The sequence below is a fragment of the Arachis hypogaea genome, chromosome 20 (genome assembly GCF_003086295.3).
Source record: "Arachis hypogaea cultivar Tifrunner chromosome 20, arahy.Tifrunner.gnm2.J5K5, whole genome shotgun sequence".
NCBI lineage: Eukaryota > Viridiplantae > Streptophyta > Magnoliopsida > Fabales > Fabaceae > Arachis > Arachis hypogaea.
In genome coordinates, this window is record NC_092055.1 from 119,244,660 (window position 1) to 119,266,800 (window position 22,141).

At 38.0% G+C, this 22,141-nt stretch overlaps 2 long non-coding RNA genes across 2 annotated transcripts; both read right to left on the minus strand.

Moving 5' to 3' along the window:
• Window positions 1-732: 732 nt before the first annotated feature.
• LOC112786810 (uncharacterized) lies at window positions 733-4,813 on the minus strand. Its single transcript, XR_003194334.3, has 3 exons — window positions 3,898-4,813; window positions 3,499-3,824; window positions 733-935 (listed from the first exon to the last, which is right to left on the minus strand). It is a non-coding gene; the product is annotated as an uncharacterized lncRNA (long non-coding RNA).
• Window positions 4,814-10,567: 5,754 nt separating this feature from the next.
• On the minus strand, window positions 10,568-12,780 carry LOC112785813 (uncharacterized). Its single transcript, XR_011878946.1, has 4 exons — window positions 12,551-12,780; window positions 12,068-12,463; window positions 11,025-11,962; window positions 10,568-10,944 (listed from the first exon to the last, which is right to left on the minus strand). It is a non-coding gene; the product is annotated as an uncharacterized lncRNA (long non-coding RNA).
• Window positions 12,781-22,141: the final 9,361 nt, after the last annotated feature.

Genomic DNA, 22,141 nt, shown 5'->3' on the forward strand with positions numbered 1-22,141 from the left:
GAGAGAGAAAGTCATTGATTACAACCTGCAAATCTGGAAAGAACCCTAGGAGTGAGGCGTACAAGACCACTCGTAGCTATGAAGAAAGAGTGAAGCAAATTGATCCTGGCTTTGAAGACATCATAAATGAAATATGCGTCATCAACACTGAATGGATCAAGGACAACGATGAAAGACCTAATCAATTGAAAAGGAGAGACTTGTGCCCATAAGCAAGAGGATGGCTGGATTTTGTGAGGTCACTCAATCCTACCTCCAATACCTCAGAAATAACCATAGAGAGAGCAGTGCTAGTGTACAGCATCATGAAGGGGGAAAACGTGAATATGGGAGAATTAATTGCTAGCAACATTCACAGAGTGCTCCCAAGCACTAAGGAGAGTACAAGGTTGGCCTTCCCTAGCATCATTCAACGCTTGTGCAATGAGGCTGGGGTGGAGACCAATGCAGATGAAACATTATTGGAGGTGAATTGCCCAATCATAGCCAAAAAGATGGAAAGGGTAGTGGCCCCTAATCCACTATGGAGAACAAGAGAACACAGAGCCCATGTGTAACACCCTAACTACCAAAGCTCACGCTTCCGGCTGCGCGACTCTGATAGGTCGGACATTACGACGACACTTATCTTATTTAATACTAAAAATATGAGCCTGTTTAAAACTTTAAACCGCAATACCGCTCCCAAAAATACTTTCGTTCGATAACGTACATCCATAAATACCATACAACTTACAAAAACTCATAAAGAGTACATCCACATATATACATACATATATATATAAGTAATATTACAAACATAATCCAATACAATTCATATCCCTCTTACAGGTTATATCAAGATCAAGGCGAGGGTACAATAAACCATAACTAAAACAATACAGAGCATCACAACAACAATTAAATAAGCTCTTCGTAACTTCTGCGCCCATATCCTGAAAGGGGAAAAATGTAGGGGGTGAGAACATCATCCTCGAAAGGGTTCTCAGTAGAGGGTTTTTGGGAATTACTGTAATAGGATACATGAAGATAAACCGTACCAGTGATTAATAACCATCTTATGCCTCTTTTCAAAAACAACCGTTTACAATAAAAGAGAAATCTGAAATCCTTTTTCTGAAAGAAGAAACTATTCATTTAAACAATATTCAAAAGCATTTCAGAAGGTTTATCTATGCTGAACCAAATTAGCCTTTCACGCATTTCCAAACCATAACCACAATACCGACACCAACCATCGGTCCATCTCAATTCAACCACGGCCCTAGGCCCAAACAATCCAACCAACAACCAATCACCACAATCCAACAGAGTCCCAGATGCAAACACAGGAAGGAAGTTCAAGCACAAACAAACAGTTATTACAAGTAGAACAGTTAGCAATTAATCACATAGGCAAACCAAGTATAATATGCACACCCAACCAATGTCACACAAATGCATATGATGCATGCCTGTCCCTAGTGGCTGATGATATCATCTGTCGGTTATAAAGCCAACCCGACAAGTCCTGGTAGCTAACCATTGGACTGTCCCTCTGTCGTGCATCCCCAACTCGAGTTATACTCATCATAAACTTGATCATAATCATGATCCATATCCATCACCCTTACTGGTGAATATTTATCCATCACCATCACTGGTGAATATTTATGGAGGCGAGCTCATCCGGGCCTTTCACAGTGCCCGGCCACACTTACGACATAGGGTCAACAGAGTATCAAGTCTCGACCTGGAGCACGTGGTGGCTAGCCACTGCTACTACCCAGGGAAACTCGTATCTCAGATAGTGGAAGTGCAACATTCACATTTATCAATGATTCAGCATAAACATGCATTCAATCTCATCCATGGATCAACATCCATCTCAGCCATCCGGCTCACGGTTCAGTCCAGAACCAGCCAATATTCATATCATACACAGCCATTCCGGCTCACGGTTCAATCCAAAACCAACCAATATGTATAATCATACACAGCCATTCCGGCTCACAACAAAACAGCACTTCCACCATTCAACATCATTAAATTCATAAAGTCGGCATTTAAGCCATAAATCATTTCCTCAATTCATTTCACTTTGAAATCGAGTTTCAACTCTTTTCAGCCTTGGCTTTAAAGATCTCATTTCTCAAATCATTTTAGGCTCATAAGCCACTTTTACTCAAGGTAAATTTCCCTTTGAAAATAATGCCACTCTCGGCATCCTCTTTCCAAACTTCCATAACCATGGCAAGTTAAAGATTCTTTTTGGAGACACTCAAAATCATCCATTCAACAATGGGATTTTATAACAAAGTTTCTCGGCAGAGTCCCAAGTCTTTAGGGGAGAATAACATATCTCATTTCGCCAAAATCATTTAAAATCATTAAAACATTGGCTTTCTGATTTGAGTAAGAAAATAGGATCTAAGCCAAACCGAGTCACGTAACCTTTACTTCTTTCAAAACCATTTCCTTTACTTAAACAAAACCGGCTTCAATTCCATAATTAAATCTGAAGCGTTTCAAACTGATAAGAGAATCATTTTTGTTGTGTTAAACTAGAGTTCAAAAGATACTTTGAATCTTATTTAAAACGTCAAAATAATGAGGCTCATCAATCGAAATCTCATTCCTTTTAAAATCACGAAAACTCTCCCAAGGGACAATCTTTGTGTTTAATAGAGAAAAACATAAACCCGTTTTACCTTTTAAAACAGCCTCAAAGCAAAATTCTCTTTCAAATGACTTGTACCCAAAGACATACTGTTCTTCTTGGAAAATAAGGATAAATCATGATTCTCTTTTCAATAATTCTTTCAAAGCATAACTTCATTGCTTTCTTAATTGTTCTAAGTAAAGGTAATAAAGAAGCCATAATTTCACAATCCTCAAAATAGATAGGAAAGGCATTAAACTCAAAATTCCTCAATTAACATTTCAAATAAGGACTCGGGTTCTATAGAAATTTCGGCAGCACCTCCCCTAAAACTTGGACTTTTGCCACCCGGTTCGGGTCCCAACTAAACTATTTCTCATTCCTTTTCAACAGCTCAAAACCAGAAATCAATTCAAAAGCAAGCTAAATCCAACAGTCGCCTCAGTGGCATATCTCAAGGAAGCCATTTCAAAAATCAACTCAATATCAACCGATTTAACTCATTTCCAAAGCTTTAAAGAATCGGTTCAGCAATAAATCGTTTATCAAAACCAAATCAATTAAAGCCACACAGGCTGAATTTCAAGAGTATTCTATCTTCCACATCATCAAAATAATTGACTCAATTCAAACCAACCCTCAACGGATTAAACTCATTTCAAATCTTTAAAGAATCAACTTCAGACATTACATTTCACAAGCCACACAACAATTCGGCCAAACCAACATCCATAGTCATTCGAGTCAATCAAATAATACATAAGGCAGATACAATCACCAAATACACAATATCTCACATCAGTACCCATATGTAATAATTCCAATAATAAACTATAGTTTTTGGAAAGCGCCCCTACCTCAGCAAGCAAAACTTAACCCAAGCGTGTCAACTGAACTCTTTTCGCTCTGCCCGAAATCACCGACAATCAGAACCCGACTCGGCTTGCTCTCTCGAAAGCAGAAATCGCTACAAGTGGCATAAGCAAACCGGATTCTAACTCCTAAAACCATTAACATCGCAAATACTTTATTACACGGAACAGAGCACTAACGCAGGGCTTTCAAAAATCAAAATACTCACTGAAATCACAAAACGAAGCAGCCGCAGCTCCCTATCAACCCGGCAGTGGCTCCGTCAGTAACCCCAAGTGACAATCGTGAGCAAAAACACCGGTGACGGTAACTGTAACAACCACGCGGCGTTAACAACCTTTCCGGAATTCCAACAGAACAGAAACCAAACTCAAAGAACTTACCGGCAGTGGAACACGGTGGCAGTAGGGTCTCAAGTGGCAGAAACTCAGCCCGGAGCTCCGGCGGCCATGGCGGCAGATTTTGACGGCACGGCAACAAGGGCTGGGAACCACCCACCATCATCGCGTCTCATCCTCTCCCGCTACTGACAAGGACAGCAACCACCATAGCATCCTGACCCAAGCAGCGGCTTCCAAGGGCAAAGGCGGCGCACTCACCCAGAACCCAAATGGAGCAACGGTAGGAGCGGCGGCCAAGGATTCCGGCGGTAGTGGCGGTGAACCAGAGCACCAGAAACGGAGAGGATTCATCTTGCTTCCCTCTCTCACCTCCATTCCACAGCAGTGACCTCCACTGGCGGTAGCGGCGGACTACACCCCAGGGCGACGGCGACTGTTCAGACGGCAGTGACGACACATGGCTGTGCGCGACGGCAGCGGCGAGTCCCTCTCCGCGCGACGCCGTCTCCACGCCTCACTCTCTCTCGATCTCGTGCTCCCCTCTGGTCGCGATCCACGGCGGCGATGGTGGCGCTATTGGAAGACATGGAGGCAGTGGCGGCGAGACGTGGGTCGACGGCAAGGCGCAGGTCCATCTCCCCCTGTCTCGCGAGCTCTCTCTTCTCGTTCAGAGCTCCCCTCCCCTCAGTCAGCGACGGCGGCGACGGTGGCAGTGGCACCCACCGCGCCGCCTCCCTCTTCTCCCCTCTATTTCGTTTTTCTTTTGCTTCTGCTCCTTTCTTTCATGAAGAAAGAACAAAAGGAAACTGTGCGTGCTATGGCTGCTGGGCTCAGGGGGGAAAGGGTAGCTAGGTTAGGGTTTAGGCAAAATTAGGTTTAGGGGTAATTTAGTAATTTCAAATAAAATTTGGTATAATATAATAATTGAAACTCAAATTAAATCCAACACTAGTTGTATATAGAAAATACTATTTGCTCATCAATTTCACAAATTATTTTCAATAAAATGCCCAAATCCAAAAATTAGAAATAATATACTTAATTTCTTTATTTTTCCAAAATAGCAGTAATAATATTTAAATATTACTTATCTAATCCAAATCTTATAAAATCCTTATTATTTCATAACTATCAACCTTATACTTTAAATATAGAAAATAATCCAATAATTATAAAATTGGATAATAATCATAACTTATCTCAAATCCAATAAATCAAAACTTGCCTTAATTATCTTTAATAAAATAATCTCTGAAATCAAGGCTATAAATAATTGTAGGATTTAAGACTTGATCATAATAAGACTTTTCAAAGATTCTGGGCCTTACACCATGTGCAAGCACCACAAAAAGCAACCACAAGAGCAACAAGAGCTAAGAGCCCAAGCACCAACTCAAGAGAACTTCAATTGGGAGAAGATGCAAGGGAATATCAACCAGATGCAAGGAAAATTACACCAAATCATGGAGCAGCAAGGGCAATGGGAACAGATGGAAGAAAATATCAACCAACTACAGGGAGATGTGAGTCTAGTCATGGAGCAGCAAAAGAATTTTAACTGGGATCAAATACAAGGAAGTCTCAACAAAATTTGGGAGCAACAAATGGTGCAACAAAGGAACCTTTCTGAATTTAGAGCACTTTATGAATCCAGAAATATCCAGAGGAGACAGTATGATGTCAATACACAAGCAAAGTTGAACTACTTGTGCAATACAATAGCTACCTTGAAGCCAAACACTCCAATCTTTGAGCAAGGAATAGAGGCATTGAGTGCCCGCCAAGAAGAAATCCTGGAAAAATACAAGGAAGAAGAAAGGCAATTCATGAGGAGGCTTGGCTATTGGAAGCCACAAGGAGCCCAAGGACAAGAAGAGTCTTCAAGGAGAGCTAGTGGCAACAGTTCCAAGGATGCTGCATCAAAGGGAAAAGCAAAAATGCCATGAGCTACAGCAAAAAGGTGGTTGAATTCCATTAGGAAAAATTTAGTTTACATAAGTAGTTTCTTTTGATATGTCTGTTTTTTATTTTTAGCATATGTCTCTAAGTTGCTAATTTTTTTTAGAAGAAAGAAAATGTTGCTTGTTACCATTTCAATACCAATGAATTTAGCTTGCTAATCAAAAGAAGTTAATGATGCATTGGTCACAAAAGGAAAGAAAGGAACTATAACCCAAGTAGATTTAACTAAGAAAAAGATATAGGGAATAAGTATGAAATCATAAAATGAAGTTTGGAAGTGAGTCATTCAGAATGAAATAGTTAGACATAGGGGACAAAGAAGTAGATACCAAGGATGACTCTCGAAAATCAATATCCAAGAAGTAGTAAGAATGACCCAAGGCTCTGAGTATCAACTACTAAGAACAAAAGAAAGAAACAGTGGGCTCAAAGAGTCAAAATCCTAGTAGATGCTTGTGGTGAAGCTGTGTCAAGAAAAGAGACACGAGCAAGTAAATTCCTAGGGGTGTTTCAACACCTAGTACCCTAAAACCAATTGATTTGGGAGTGCTAATTGAAAGCTTACCTTAAAGGGTCATCTTGAGACAAAACATTTAGAGTCGTGGTCAACGAAAGAAAAGAAGAAAAACAACAAAAAGAAAACAATGTCTCTACTACTTCAAGGTGAAAATCTATAAAGAGAGCTCTAGAAGCAGTACTTAAAGGAGATCTTCAAAAATCTAAAGGTTTCAGTTTGATAAGAAACCAAACAACAAAGTTCATGCATTGTTATATACTTAATCTTTATCTCTGATTTTCAGTTGCATTCTCATAAGGGTTAAGTCTCAAAAGTTTGGAACAATACACATATAACTCTAATTTGCTTGAGGACAAGCAAAATTTAAGTTTGGTGTTGTGATAACTTGCATCATCTACCTATTTTCTCATCATAAAAGACCATAGAATTGATAAACTCTCACTGATTCAATGCATTATTAAGAGCTATATCATGAATTAGTAGAATATTACTTTGAAATTGGTTCTTGTATGCATTTCAGGAGAAAAGAGTAGCAAAAGAAGAAGAAAGCAAGCAAAAAGGACTGGGCGTGCCACACCAAGTCTCACTAAGGGCGTGACACGCCAACCCTGGGCGTGGCATGCCAGACCTAGCCCCCAGAGAAGGTTGCTCAAGTTTTACTAAGGGCGTGGCACGCTAGGCCTAACCACCAGAGAAGGTTGCTCAAGTTTTACTAAGGGCGTGGCACACCAGGCTTTGTCTCAAGAGAAGGCTTCCCAACATCTTACAATGGGCGTGGCACGCCAGCTCTAGTTTCCAAAGGAGGAATGCTCAAGTCTGACAAGGGGCGTGGCACGGCTACCCTGGGCGTGGCACGCCAGTTCTACACTGCAGAGATGTTTAATCAAGTTTTACTATGGGCGTGGCACGCCAATACTACCTTCCAGAAAGGGTGATCAGCACAACATAAGGGGCGTGGCACGCCAGTTATGTTCTCCAGAGAAAGGTGATAGAGGCAATACAAAGGGCATGGCACGCTGAGCATAGGCGTGGCACGCCAGGCACAAATTCCAAAGAGTGAAGACTGGTGCAACAACATGGGCGTTCTCGAAGGCGTGGCACGCCTGGTCCAATCTTCAGAAAGAGGTGCTCAATGAGATACAAGGGGCGTGGCACGCCAGGCTACTTATCCAGGGGAAGTATTTGGGGCACTATCAAGGGTGTGACACGCCTAGAAGGGGCGTGGCACGTCAGGCTCATCAAGCAGGAAGAAATTCTGGCCCAGCACTAAGGGCGTGGCATGCCGAGCAGTGGCATAGCACGCCAAGCCATCTTTCCAAAAAAAGGCATCATAGATCGCTTCGAGGGCATGGCATGCCAAGTACAAGCGTGGCACGCCAGCCTTAGCATACAAAAGGCAAGTTGATCAATCATCAAAGGCGTGGAACGCCAGTCTTGGGCGTGGCACGCCAATTCATTTCTTCAGAGGCTGAATGGGAAGCATTGAAGGGAACGTGGCACGCCAAATTCTGGGCGTGGCACGCCAGAGCGCTCCACATCGGATAAGATAATTGTGACACTAGATATACCCATTGCTTGGATCCATGAGAATATGTGGTATAATCAGGGAACAAGCTTCATCTCTCTTCATGAGCAATTAGACCAAGAAATTGGCTATTGATCAAGATTAGAGAGTTTGAATTACCAAAGAATTGAGATTCAACCACTAATGATTGCCAAGGGGTCAGGGAATTGCATGATTGAAGAACAGATGATATGAGATTGATCCGGAGAATATAATATCTCCTAACTCCAATGAATCCTCCCTATTCTTTTCTTCCCTTTCCTTATAGCTTTGTTTAAATTCTGCTCACCAACCTACTCCCCTTTACATTTAAGTTTATTTAGATTTCTGCTCTTTACATTTATGCCATTTAATTTCCTGCACTTTATAGCTTTCCTCTAGTTTCAAGTCATTTACTATTCTGTCATTTAAATTTCTGCACCCAATACTCATCTATGATCAGCTTAACTAAATTACCCTGCTAACTAAAATTGTTCAATCAATTAATCCCTGTGGGATTCGACCTCACTCTTGTGAGTTGTTACTTAATGATAATTCGGTATACTTGTCGAATGAGTTATTGTAGTAATACAATAATTTTTCATCATCAGTGTCAGATCTTGAAATCCTGATAGAGGTGGTTGTAGATGCTGGGGTAATGGCGGCATTGAAGTTTGCTGAAGCAACAAATGCCAAGCCGAGCTTCATAGTTGCTGAAGTTTACAAAACTCTAGGGAAAGAGAAAGAAATAACGGTAGAGTTGAAGGAGAAGTGTTATTATTGGATGACACATGTGAAAGAAACCAAAGATAGTACCAATGAATATGACCCCTTATTCATCTTGAACCATCAAGCGAATTTCGACGGGATTAGACATCATTTCATGTCTCTAATGCCCGGAGAACATGTGGAAAGCACGGTAAATTCTTTGTCTATTGCGTTAACATTAATGATTTTTCTAAATACTCTTATACTGCATATCTCGTAAATTTTCTTCCTGTAGGTGGTCAATACACATTGCATGATTCTCAACAACATGAAATGTCCCCGGTTTGAGAAAGATATATATTGTGTGCCGATGGATATTGTGGTAAGCCAAATTTTTTATTCCATGCTGATTGAATATGTATCACGTTTTATTCAGCACATGAATTGCGTTTGGTTCAGTAGTGTTGGTCATTTTTGTTCACTTGATTGTTAGTGTCTTCAGTTATGTCCTTTTGCATGCAAAAATATTTTTCTTGATGATTGAATGTGTATCAAGTTTTATTTAACATATGAATTGTGTTCGGTTCAGTGGAGTTTGTCATTTTCGTTCACTTGATTGTTAGTGTCTTCAATTATGTCCTTTTATTCAGCACATGGATGGTGTTTTACTGGTTCTTTTGTGATTTAACTGAGATTTGTTTTGCAGATGTTTATGTTGGAAAACCATGGTGAAGATTACATTGATCTAAAGACCAAGAAGGCCTACCGGTTCGATGTCGATCGATATGCACGCCAGTTTATTGACAAAAGAAAACTTGTATCGCATCTATTTGTAAGTCGTGATTTCTAAACCTTCTTTGATAATTCTCTCGTTTGCTATCATTTGGACTGAGATATTCTATCATTTTTCCAAATTTCAACTGTTTGTGCTGATTTGCAATGGAGGGCACTGGTGGTTGTGGATTGCCGATGTCCGAAAAAAGTCATTCTACGTGCTTGACCCTTTGAACAAGAAGAAGAATGAAATACCTTATTTGAGAATTAAACTGAACAAATTTGTTGTAAGTTATTTAAATGTTTCCCTTGTTGATTCAATGTTTATGATATTTTATTCAAGTCGGTGTTCGATTTAGTGGAGTTGCTGATTTTGATTCACCTAATTTTAATTCACTGTTTTTATCACTTTCAGGGATTAATAGTCTCCCAGATGAGGGTTTACGGTGGGTCAGAACCTTTAATGGAGAACGGAGATGGAGAAGAAGCAGAGTATATCAAGCTGAATGGTCAACGTACAAGGTAAAAATCTTTCTCTTATAGTGCTATTTTAAATGTGTTTTATTTTGTATACTATTAATCGTATTTTACTTAAATTCTTGCTTAGCTATGATTATGCGATATACATCATGAAATGGCTTGAAACAATTGATCCTCGAAAGATCAAAAGCGGGAAGAGGTATCAATATAAAGATTAGACACAAGTAAGTTAGTTTCTAAATTAATAAAATTCTTTCATTTCTTATTTCAGTTGGGATCATTTCTTATGTAAATAATTTCTTTCAATTGAAATGTAGGAAGATATTAATGTTTTTAGGCTTGAATATGGTCCAAATATTCTGTTGTACAAACTGAACAAAATAAGAGACCAAGTGATTCGGGCATCTGAAGCAATAAGACTCCCGAAGCCATCTGCTGTCCTCTCCAGCCGTTTTTGTAAATTCACATCTGGGGATATATATATATAGTAGTAAATAGGATATACTTTATTTGACTGGTTGTAATTAACACTATTTTGTTTAAAAAAGCAAACGCTGCTTCTTTCAATGTATATATCTGAATATTAATGTAAATCTTAATGTATATATCTAATGTTAATATTTATATCTGATTCAAGATGTATATATTTGTTGGAACTGTCTGGCTACTGTTTTGTTCTAGGATCACAATAAATGGAATCAGACCCCAAATAAACAAATGAGCAGAAATTAATACACACAGTGAACAAAAAGTGCATATATCAATAAAAAATGTATATATCAGTATTCAGTTTCAGAAACACCTGAACTCTCTGACATAGCACAATAAATTGACTATTCAATAAATAAAAAAGTGACTATTTAATAAAGAATTTCACAAAAGCTAATATAAAAAACAAAAAAAGTGACTATGCAATAAAAACTAACAACAGTTAGAAATTAAACCTCCTATAACTTCAGTGAACTAAAATTTACTCATAGATGAAAGAAAATTTATGTTAATGAAAACTGAAACTCGTATAATCCTCTTTGGGATAATTCATATCTGGTGCATTATAAAAGCTAGAACTTGACTGAATTGTCGGTCCGCCGTTTAAAAGATTCAGCTGCAAAAAGAGAAAATAAATCGTATATTAGCAAAATGCACAAATGAATGTTTGCCTAATCAAAAGCAAATCAATTTTACCTCGCTTAGAGCTGGCTTTTTCTTTTTCTTCGTGGCGTTTGAGATCTTTTTTTTTCCAAGTTTGATCCAAGTCTGTTCTTGGACCGGCCTGTTGTTCTGACACGTGGCGAGCTTTGAAGGTCGTTCACGTCGCTCAACGTCGCTTCTTTGTGGGATAACGAACTTTTTCCTTTGCTTCCCTCTTGATATTCTTGCATCTCGGCCATGACATTATCAAACGCCCGGTGCAGAATTTCGGTCAGCTCCTCAGACTCGGATGCAAATTCGCATATATTGTGCGACTGAAACACCAAATCATTGAATCTCTTGCTTCTCAGCTCCAGTAGAGGCTCGTCTTCGCTACTCTTGATGTGTGTGTGCCTCCTCTTTATGTTCGTGCTCCAGCATTCCAGTATGTATTTTGGTGCCATGTTATCCACTCACACGAAGCTTAGGACGCTCAAAAAATGGCGGCACAGTATGCCCCCTTGACTCGAATAGTAGGCACTGGCACTTTACCTCTCGTGATACTACATCGTAGGTGACAAAAAATTTGTTGAATGTTGAGTTGAAAACCTGCTCTATGACTTCGTATGTTGTGAAACCTAGGGTGGAATGCACTGATCTTGTGATACAGTTCACTTTTCCTCTGAATTGTCCTTAAACTTTCCTGAACTTTTCGTGGGTATACACGTGCTGAAACTGCGCCTCTATTGCTAATTTTGTTGCGCACGGTATCACAGTGTGAAAATCTGCAGTGTCAAATTCTCTCTCTCTTTTCTCTCTACTTGCTAGGCAATTGTCGTATTGCTTCACAAATTAACTTAGGGAGCTGTTGCGTGTGAAGAACTTATTGAATAATGCGTCCATGCTCTCGCTTCTTTGTATGCTTCTTATCCCGGCCCAGAAGTGGTGATCCAGGTAAACTAAAATCCATATATGGCGTTCCTCGTACAGCTCTGCAGAATGAACCAAACTAATGAGCTGCACTAAACCGAAATCTGTGCATGTTTTGACCCAAAAGATAAAGGCATGAAAATAATTTGAGTTAAAACCTCGGTTACCTGAGATCCACTTGTTGCCTCCGAGGCCGTACTTTGTGAGAAAATCATTCCAATTTCTGTCGAATGCGTCTTTTGTGACCAAACGACGTAGCTAGTCTCTTGTTCGATTTCTTCATGTCATTTGTAGTCATTTAGTTTGTTTGGAATTTTCTTCATGATGTGCCAGATGCACCAGCGGTAAATTGTTGTTGGCATGCACATCTCGATGGCCCTTTGTATCGATGCGCATTAGTCGGTGAGAATGCCTTTTGGTGCCTTCCCTCCCATGCAACGGAGCCAACACTCGAATAGCCATTTGATGATTGGATGTCCTCGTTTTTCATCAGCGTGCATCCGAGAAGTGTCGACTAACCGTGGTGATTCACGCCCACAAAAGAACAAAAAACCAGATTGTACCTGCATAAATCAACACTCTCACAATGTGATGAACCGAAATGTGTGGATTTGGTGAACATAAAGACTGAATTTGGGTGAACCAAATACCTGTTTGTGTTGTAGGTAGTGTCGAATGAAACCACGTTTCCGAAATACTCGCATGCAGCCTTGCTTCTTGCGTCGGCTCAGAATGCATGTTTGATGGAGTGATCGCCTTCGAGATTGAGCTCAAAAAATAAATTTTGGTTCTTCTTTTTCATTCTTAGTAGGTGCTTCCCAATTCTTTGGCATCGTCTTGTTCGGAAACATTCCGTACTTTCCTTGTGATGTAATTCCTCACGTCTTTTTTTATAAAACTGAGTTTTCGGTGACTACCGGCTGTTGCTACAAACGATTGATAAGTTTTGCTTGGTCTGATTTTGGCTTCCTCGTTGGTTTCGATGGTTCGACGCACGAACATGCTTAGCTCCCTATGTTGTTTGAGCATCTCTGCACGGTCTGGACAGCAGTGGTGTGAGTAATTCAGAACAACTTTGGAAATTATTCAGAGACCGACGTCCTTCATTATATGTACGTAGATCCTGGCTGGACAGTTTATGCCGACTGAGGGGTTTGTCTTCAGAGTTGGAGATATCTTGGATTTTCATCTCCCCTCTCTGCTGCATACGATTAGTTGATTCTTAACCTCGTCTCCCTTCTGAGTCGTGTTTCTTATTTTGGTAGAAAAATTGGCAAGTTTGGAATAATATTTGTAGAACTTTCTGGCTTTTCTAGTGTCTTGAAAATCATCTCCACCTTTGGGACAAATTGTTCATCCACAACACACCTGGTCTGCAGGATGAACCGAACATGTTATTATGGTGAAACAATAGTATGGAACTAGATGAATGGAACATTATCCATTATATAAATTCAAATTCAAACAACTTTCTGCAGAATAAACTGAACACGTACTCATGGTGAAACAATTGTATAGTACTGAATGAACGAAACAATTGTATAGTACTGAATGAACAAAACATAATCCATTATATAAAATCAAATTCAAACATCTTTCTGCATAATGAACCGAACACGTACTCATGGTGAGACAATTGTATAGTACTGAATGAACGAAACATAATCCATTATATAAAATCAAATTTGAAACACATCTATCTACAATTTAGAGATTATCAAATCAATTGAATTCAATTCAGATTCAGAACACTTGTGTCCATTCAATACAATTCAATTCAAGTTAGCAATTGCATTCCATTCAATTCGATTCAAAATTGAATAATCCAAACCTCGTCTAATTGATTCGTTTCAGAAGAATAATCCAATTCTCTCTCATTCAACTGATTTGAAGTTGAATCATTCATTGTTTCGATTCAAAAGTGCAGATCGAAGAAGAAAACAAAGAAGAATAGGAAGAAGATAAATGCAATGTAAGTAGATCGAAAGAAGAAAATGAGAAGATGAGCGCGGCCAGAGGAGAACGGCGAAGTTTATTACGTTGAAGGCAATGCAGATCAATAAAGAAGAACGCGAGCAGAGAAGAAGAAGAAGAAGAAGAAGAAGAAGAAGAAGAAGAAGAAGAAGAAGAAGAAGAAGAAGAAGAAGGTTTAGGTTGCAGCAGAAGATTTACGTTAAACAAAGTTTTAGGTTGTAGCAAGTTATATGTAGCGCGTGTATGACAAATGAGTAAGAGGGGAGGCGCGTCTGACCCAAATTGCTTGGATAACTTGAATGCATTTTTTATAATGATATAGAGCATTATTGATTAAGTATATAGAACTTAATTGCATTATACAATATATAGACTAATATATTTTTTATTCACTTTGAATTTGTGTCAATATTAACTAATTTTTTAATTAAAAATATTAGTTCCTAATACTCTTCAAAATAAATTAACGAGAATAAAATTGAAAAATAAAAGTAAGCGAGAGAAGGGACATAAAATCTCCAATATTTAAAATCACCTCTGAATGATTATTTATGTGGTTTGGGGAGATGAATCATTAAAGATATATACAACATCGGAAAATCATATTTGTTATCGAAATATTGGATATTCTGATGTTGTACATCTTTAAAATTTTGTTTAAAATATTATTGATCTTTTTTCTTAGAAGAACATATATTAACAATATCATTTTCATATATTAAAATTTTTCGAAAGAAATATACATTGACAACCTTAATCTATTATATATTATTAAAATTGAATTTTTTCAATTAATAGTATAACTAACATGGTATATTTTTAAAAGTTTTTTTAATTTATTTTATTTAATTCATTTAATATTTTGTTTAACCATATTCACTATACCAATCAATAATATTAATTATTTGATTTTACTGAAACAAATAAATTAATTTTGTTTTAATTTACATTAAATTTTTTATCTTATAAATTTTGATTAATAATTTTTAAAAATTTTATAATTAATTATTTATTTTATTTGATTGACAAAAAATCAATTATATTAACTATTTGATTTGAATAGAATAAATGAATTTATTTTATTTTAGTTTAAGTTAATTTTTTATGTATTTTAATTAATAATTTTTAAAAATATTATAATTTTTATATGACATATTTATAAGATATTTTTATTCATTTAACTTATTTTATTAAATCAAACAATTATAATTAATTAATTATATTAATTATTTAATTTAATTAATTTAAATATAAAGATTCTCAATATCTTCGATAAGAGAAAGTTGAATCTATATCTTTTAATTTTGTACACTTCTAAATTTTAAACTAGGATTTAAAATAGAGTTACTGTAGAATCTGCAACATTACTTATGCAGGTGACAAATTTATTTTGTCACTCACCGAATGAATCAGGAACAAAGCAATGATGAAAAACTAACACTTTGTGTTGCTATAATTTTTGTGAAGTTGATTAAGTAGGAGACAACTTCATTTTATCTTATAACTAGCAAAACAAAAAGAGCAAAGAAGAGAAATAATCCAGTCATATATCCTGGTTCAGCCACCATGTGCAATGTGGCCTATTCCAGTTTTCACTACAACGATGGTAGAATTTGCACTATCTTTATCAAAGATTTGCAAACACCAATTCCTAAGGATTCTACCTAATCCTATCAGGGACAAACCAAACTTGATTTGGCTAACTTCACTCCCTAGACTCTCACCACTAAGTATTCATCCAACTTAGCAAGAGAAACTTCTCATATTCATGAATACAAAACAGAAGTGATAATAAAAGAAATTAATATAATTTCTGGCTTTTCTCCAAACTTATTCTCTTTGTCTTTTCTCTCAATGATTTTTATAGATACCTTACATATTTACCTTTTTCCATTGATTGAAACAAAGATAAATTTGAAGAATAGAAAATTTTAAAGTTAAACCATGAAGGAAAAGAAGGTATAGTTAGAAAGCTATGAAGACCCAAATAGTGTGCTTCCACCTTAATTCAAGTGCTGGCCGTTTACGATTTTATATAAGAGTAAAGCTTCAAAAACTTGAGCTTGCTGAGGATACCAATTCTAAACAGTAGAGAATCTTTGACTTTGTCTTCTTTCCCAATCCAAAGAAGTGGATACTTATTCTTGATAGTGACCTTATTCAACTGTCGATAATTCACGCACAACCTTATTCGCCATCCTTCTTCTTTACCAACAGTACTGGAACTCCCACGATGAACACTTGGACGAATAAACTTCTTCCCATGTAGCTCATCTAATTGCTTCTTCAGTTCTGCTAGCTCCAATGGTAACATCCGATAAGGTGCTATCAAGATCGGTCCAACTCCAAGTATTAAGTCAATGCCGAAATCTATCTCTCGCCGAGGAGAACACTCTAGTATGTCTTCAGGAAAAAACATCGAAAAATTTCTTCACCATTTGGATCCGTTTCAGACTTTGTCCGTTGCCGTTTGAGCTAGCCATTAACAGAACGTACCCCTCACCATTACTCCCATCACATGTAACTTTTACAGAATTTAAATAGAAAGCATTGGATAATACTAGTCCAGTAGGTACATTTTCAGGCAAAATGATAGCAGTCTTCTCAAAACATTCCAGAAAAATATGATTTTTGAATAACCAGTCCAATCCTAAAATAATATCTAAACCATATAAAGGCAAGCAGACTAGGTAATGTGCAAAGGTTCTTCCGTCTATGACAAATTCTATTTGTTGGCATACTAGGCTAGTCAAAGTATTTTGGCATGTGGGTGTATGAACAATCAAATCAAAATTTAGTTTCGATAAATTTAATCCCAACTCATGTGCAACACTTAAAGAAATAAAAGAATGTGACGCACCCAAATCATATAATACAGTTAAGAAGCGAGTCTTGACATAACACTGACCTTAAATCAAGGAGTTCAAATATACAGTATCATCAGCGGTCATAGCAAATACCCGTCCTTACTGTTAGACCCTAACTGATTCTTGAACAAACTTCTTTGGACAATTCCTCACCATGTGCCCCAGTTCACCGCAGTTATAACGGACAATCGTTCCAAATTTACAAGGTCTACCAGGATGATTCTTCCCATACTGTTTACATGTCATGTCCACTTGGACCTGCTGAGGTCGCTTGTCAGCACTCTGTCTTAACCTATTGCCATTTCCAATAGTAGAGCAAATAGGAATGTTCCTAGCTTGTTGATTTCCTTGCACATGGTGCTCCAGGTGCCTTAAAATTCATCTTTCATCGTACCACATACCAATTGAAATTGTTAAAGTTTCTTGGTGGTAAACTTGGACGAATTATTTTCGATACTGCCATCTTCTTCTCGCAATATTCCATCAATTGACTCTTGTAGCTCTGCAAAATTTTACATTTTCAGTGAAACCAACGAATGCATCAACTCGTCAAAAAATACTCATTCAAACTTCAAACACTTTCATTATTCAAAATCATCTGAATTTCTCTGACAGATCTTAGAGAATCGGCAGAAATTTTCAAACCTTCCAGTGTACTCTGCTACTGACATATTTTCCTGCCTCAACTGCATCAATTACATCTCCTTGGCATCACGAACTGATATAAAAAAAATACTTATTATAGAATTCTTCCTTAAAAGTATTCCAAAGAATCTCTCGAGCATTCTGCCGTAGCAACCGCTATACTCTATGCCACCAGTACTCAACTTCTCCTTCTAGCATATATGTCGCAAACTCCACATGTTGTCCTTCTGGCACATGTTGCACTCGCAATGCTTCTCGATACCTGGGAATCAATTGTCAACTTCAATCACAACAAGCGTTCCCTTAAATTTAGGCGGATTTACCTTCAGAAAAACTGCCAGCGTCATAGATTTTTCGTGATCCGGCATCCTCATTACCGTTGCTATCTTCATTGCGCTCACCATTACGTTCATCATTCCTCTCCCCTAAACGGTCAATTGCTCGGGTAGTAGAAGTCATCGTTTCACGCACAGCATCAGCCATGGTGTTTACGATAGCTATAACAGCATCCGCGTCGTTCCTCGGAATATCTCCTGAATTTTCACTTCGCCTACCGCATCCTCATCCCCGTGCAGCCATTAAGATCTTATTCACACCCAACATTTCATATTAAGGTGGTCAGTCTTAACATTTCAGGTAAAGTGTGAATAGTCTCTGAAATGAATATATAATGACAGTTATGCAATCCATATCACAAAGATATCCTAAATGCATGAGACACAACTCAGAGTATGCAATGAAGCATAATTCAGTCCATTTTCCCAAGCTCTAACAGAAAAAACTGCTCTGATACCAAATTGTAACGACCCAATTTCTAACACATCATGGTCATACTGAAAACTAAACACTACTAACTTGCTTTTTTAAAACATACCTAATTGTTATTATTAAGCCTGTAATCAAATTAGCATTCGATCGACATATATTTATTTTAAAAACGAATCAAATGATTGTAAGAAATTAAGCAACACAAACAAACACAAAAAGAAATAAAGCAACACATAAAGAAATATATATATATATATATATATATATATATATATATATATATATATATATATATATATATATATATATATATATATATATATATCTTCTGTACAATATACATAAAGACAGAAACCAAAGCTAATTAAATTGTACAATTATTATTAAGATTTTTTAATTTTATTTTTATATTAAAGTATTTTGTATTTATTATATTATTTATATTATATGTATTTATTAAAAATAATATTAATAAATATCACATAATCATAAAAAAATAATTATATTGTATTTAATAAAAATATTTAATATTTTTTATTTATACATATTTATATTAATAATTATAAATAATAAGAAATATAATTAATTTAAATATAAATAAATATAAAATTAAAATAATATAATAAAATTATTGTGTAATTTCACTATATAATTAATATTTAGTATATGAAATAATGAGAAATATCATGATTTAGTGACAAGGAGAATATACAGTATAAGATTTTTCTAGGTTCAAATCGTATCTTCACAATTTTGGAAAATTTTCTTGAACAGTTCAATTAGACTGATTTTTTACCAATTTTCATCCATTTTGACGGATTTTCACCAGCTTAACCTGTTCTTACCAATTTTTTATCTTAAACGGTTTTTCAATTAAAATGAACCGATTAGAGATCCGATTTATCGATTTTTTGATCGAACAAACCGGTCCAATATGGTGTTTTAAACTATGCACGTGGGCATTTTCTCTCGCGCTCTTTCCCCCTCCTCTCATCTCTATCCTCCTCTTTATCCAGCAACAGTGACACCAGCATCCACCGCCTTGCCTTTTCCTTTCCTTTCTTCTCTTCTCTGTCTGTTCTGATGTTGAGTTATGTTTGATATTGTTAATATTATTATTCTAATTTTAATATTTGTTTTTAGTATTATTATTGCTGGTGGTGATGATTTCAAAGGGAATGATAGCAGAAGTGTTGTGATATAGGGATGAGAGATGAAGTGAAGTTGGAAGGTGAAAGATAGTGGTCCCGAGAGCAGGAACTGAACGAGGATAAACTTACATTTTTGAAAAAAAAAATGTTAATGATTTGGCCTATCCGAAGTAAGATTTTCTTCGAAGTAGAATTTTATCTAGGTCAGACCATTACCGCTAGAATTGCTAACGAAGTTACCAGTTTCTTTAGAGTTTCGCGAATTCAATATATCTTACCATTGGGTTATTGTTCAACGGTTATTAAACTTGGTTTTAGTTTACTAAACTGACTTCACAGTAGTATCAGTTTGCTAGTGCACTTTGCATTTCTGGAATTTCAATTACAAATTTACGATCATGACCTGTTCCATTTTATTCCTATTTGACTTGATGCTCTCAGCCGCCGAAACGCATAAAATAATTAGTCCAGTAATAGGGAAAGAAGACCAGGGAATTTACGTGGTTCGGTCAAATGACCTACATCCACGGGAACAATAATAAAAGCATTCCACTATAAGAAATCAAGAATCCACAGTACAATCTTTACAATACACGGTGAAAACAGAAAAGAGAAAACGGTTATGGTTGTAGGCAAATCTTCCTCCATGATGCCGCTCCGATTAAATACCTGAAACATCCTATACACACGAACACAACATACATCCACTCTACTTGAAAACATTGGAATCAGAGGTAATGTAAAGCAATAACTTGGACGCATTTTATTAGGTAAGAACATGATCCAAATAGCAACTCAGGTCAAAACAGCAGATTTCAAGTTCAGCGTGCAAGAATATATACCATTTGAATAGATCAGCATGCGTATACACGAGGATGACAAAATAATGGAGTTATGCGAACACATACACCAAAGCGGCTAAGCAACAGAACTGAACCATCAATAATCTTCGATAATGTCGCATCCGTTATTGCAAAATCCACCTTCAAAAGGTCACCAAGCATTCCAGAAAGCAAAGTCTTATATCAACTAGCGCACACCCCGTAAAAGAAACTGTACAAGATGTCTCTGGTACGGATTGAGAGATGGATCGGGAACCTGCGGGTCAAGGCGGATGCCGGATCACTTGACTGGGGCGATGGGGGTGGTACCTGCAAAGACACTCCGACGCTCAAGTCAGAATGGATCTGAGAGGTAGAAAGTGTGGAATGAATGAATACCTGGAGGGACCTGAGTCCTCTATTTATAGGTGATGGAGAATATCTTATCTTATCTTATTTGGCTAAGATAAAGGAGACGTTTGAATTCGAAAGTCGGTTAGGAGTCTGAGAATGCCGTTTTCGGGCCTTCTAGAAGTGAGGAACGGGTCGGACCCGGGGAACCGGTGTTGGGTTCGGTCTTGGATCCGGGATAGTGGGCCGGATCCGTAACAGTTGCCCCCGCAGCGGGAGAGCGAACAAGGTCGGTCCGTCGCTTGAAAGGCGTGATGCCTGTCCGTGGGCTTCGGTTCGTCTCGGGAGTTCGTTTTGTTTCCTGGAGGGAGGTCGGTGCCTTGGTTCCGGTTTCGCTGGGGGGCTCGTCTGACCGTTTTTTGGTTTGACGAGACTCCTCCGCTTCTGCCGTGTCTGTTGCGTTCTTCGATGCTTTATCAGTTTCTTTTTTCGAGGGAGGGTCATTAAATGTGAAGGGACGTTTTCCCTTTTCTGCCCCTACTAGCTTTAACTGTGCCTAGGGGTAATTGTGTCAGTTCACCCCTCTTTGAAACCGTTTTGGATTTTTATTTCAGTTCCCTCGCTCGTTTCCCTTTCTTTTTCCTTTTTCCATTCTCTTCTGAAGAATTTCTCTCTGAACAGAAAGTCCCCTCCTTTCTCTGTGGTCTTTCGTTTTTTTTTTGTTTTTGCTTGCTGCTTCTGCTTTTCGAGCTTCCTCAAGTGTTCTTTCTGCATTTCCAGGTTAGCGCGTTTCGTTTATTCTTTTCCTGTTATTTTGTGAATGCTGCTCTGTTTTTTGCCATGCATTGTTCTGCCTGTTTTTAGTTTTGCGTTGAACTAGTCTCTTTTTTGGGGGGGGTGGTTGTTTGAGTTTTTGGAGGGGTCGAGCACCGCCGTATTCATTCGGTGATGGCGGTGTACCGCCGCGTTGGTTTGGTAGCGGTGTGTAGGTTTCTGTCTTGCTTCTGTCTAGGGTTAGCAGGCTGATGGTGGTGCTCCTCCCTGTTTTAGGTATGCAACGGCGGAGAAATGAAGGTGTGAGGGCTCCAGTAGCCCCTTCCAGGGGCGTTCCCAATCGTTATGGTTGGGTGACTAGTGATGTATGGGGCGTTCCGTCGCGGATGACGGAGGGCGACCTTCAACGGCTCCGTGATCAGGGGGCCATCTGTGGCGGTGGTGATGAGGAGGGGCGGTATGAGCTCGTCCTCCCGGATGCCGACGAGCGCGTTTGTTACTTGAATCTGCATTCTCCCACCGTTCCGGATTGGATGTGGGTTTACGAGTCGATGTTCACTCGGCTTGGCGTGCGACTTCCCTTCTCGTCGTTTGTTCAGGATCTGTTGAGTCGGTGTTCCGTGGCGCCGTCTCAACTTCACCCGAACAGCTGGGCTGCTGTGCGGTCGTTTGAGTTGGTGTGCCGGTATCTCGACCTTCCGGCTTCCGTTCCTGTTTTTCTTTTTCTTTTCTTATGCACTCTTCCGACTAAGGAGGGGAAGCATAAGAAGAGGTATATGTCCTTTCGGGCTCAGCCTCATCGCCGTATTTTTGGTTTATTTGAGGATTCTTTTCATGGTTTTAAATGGGAGTATTTTAAGGTGCGTCCTGTCCAGGGGCACCATCCATTC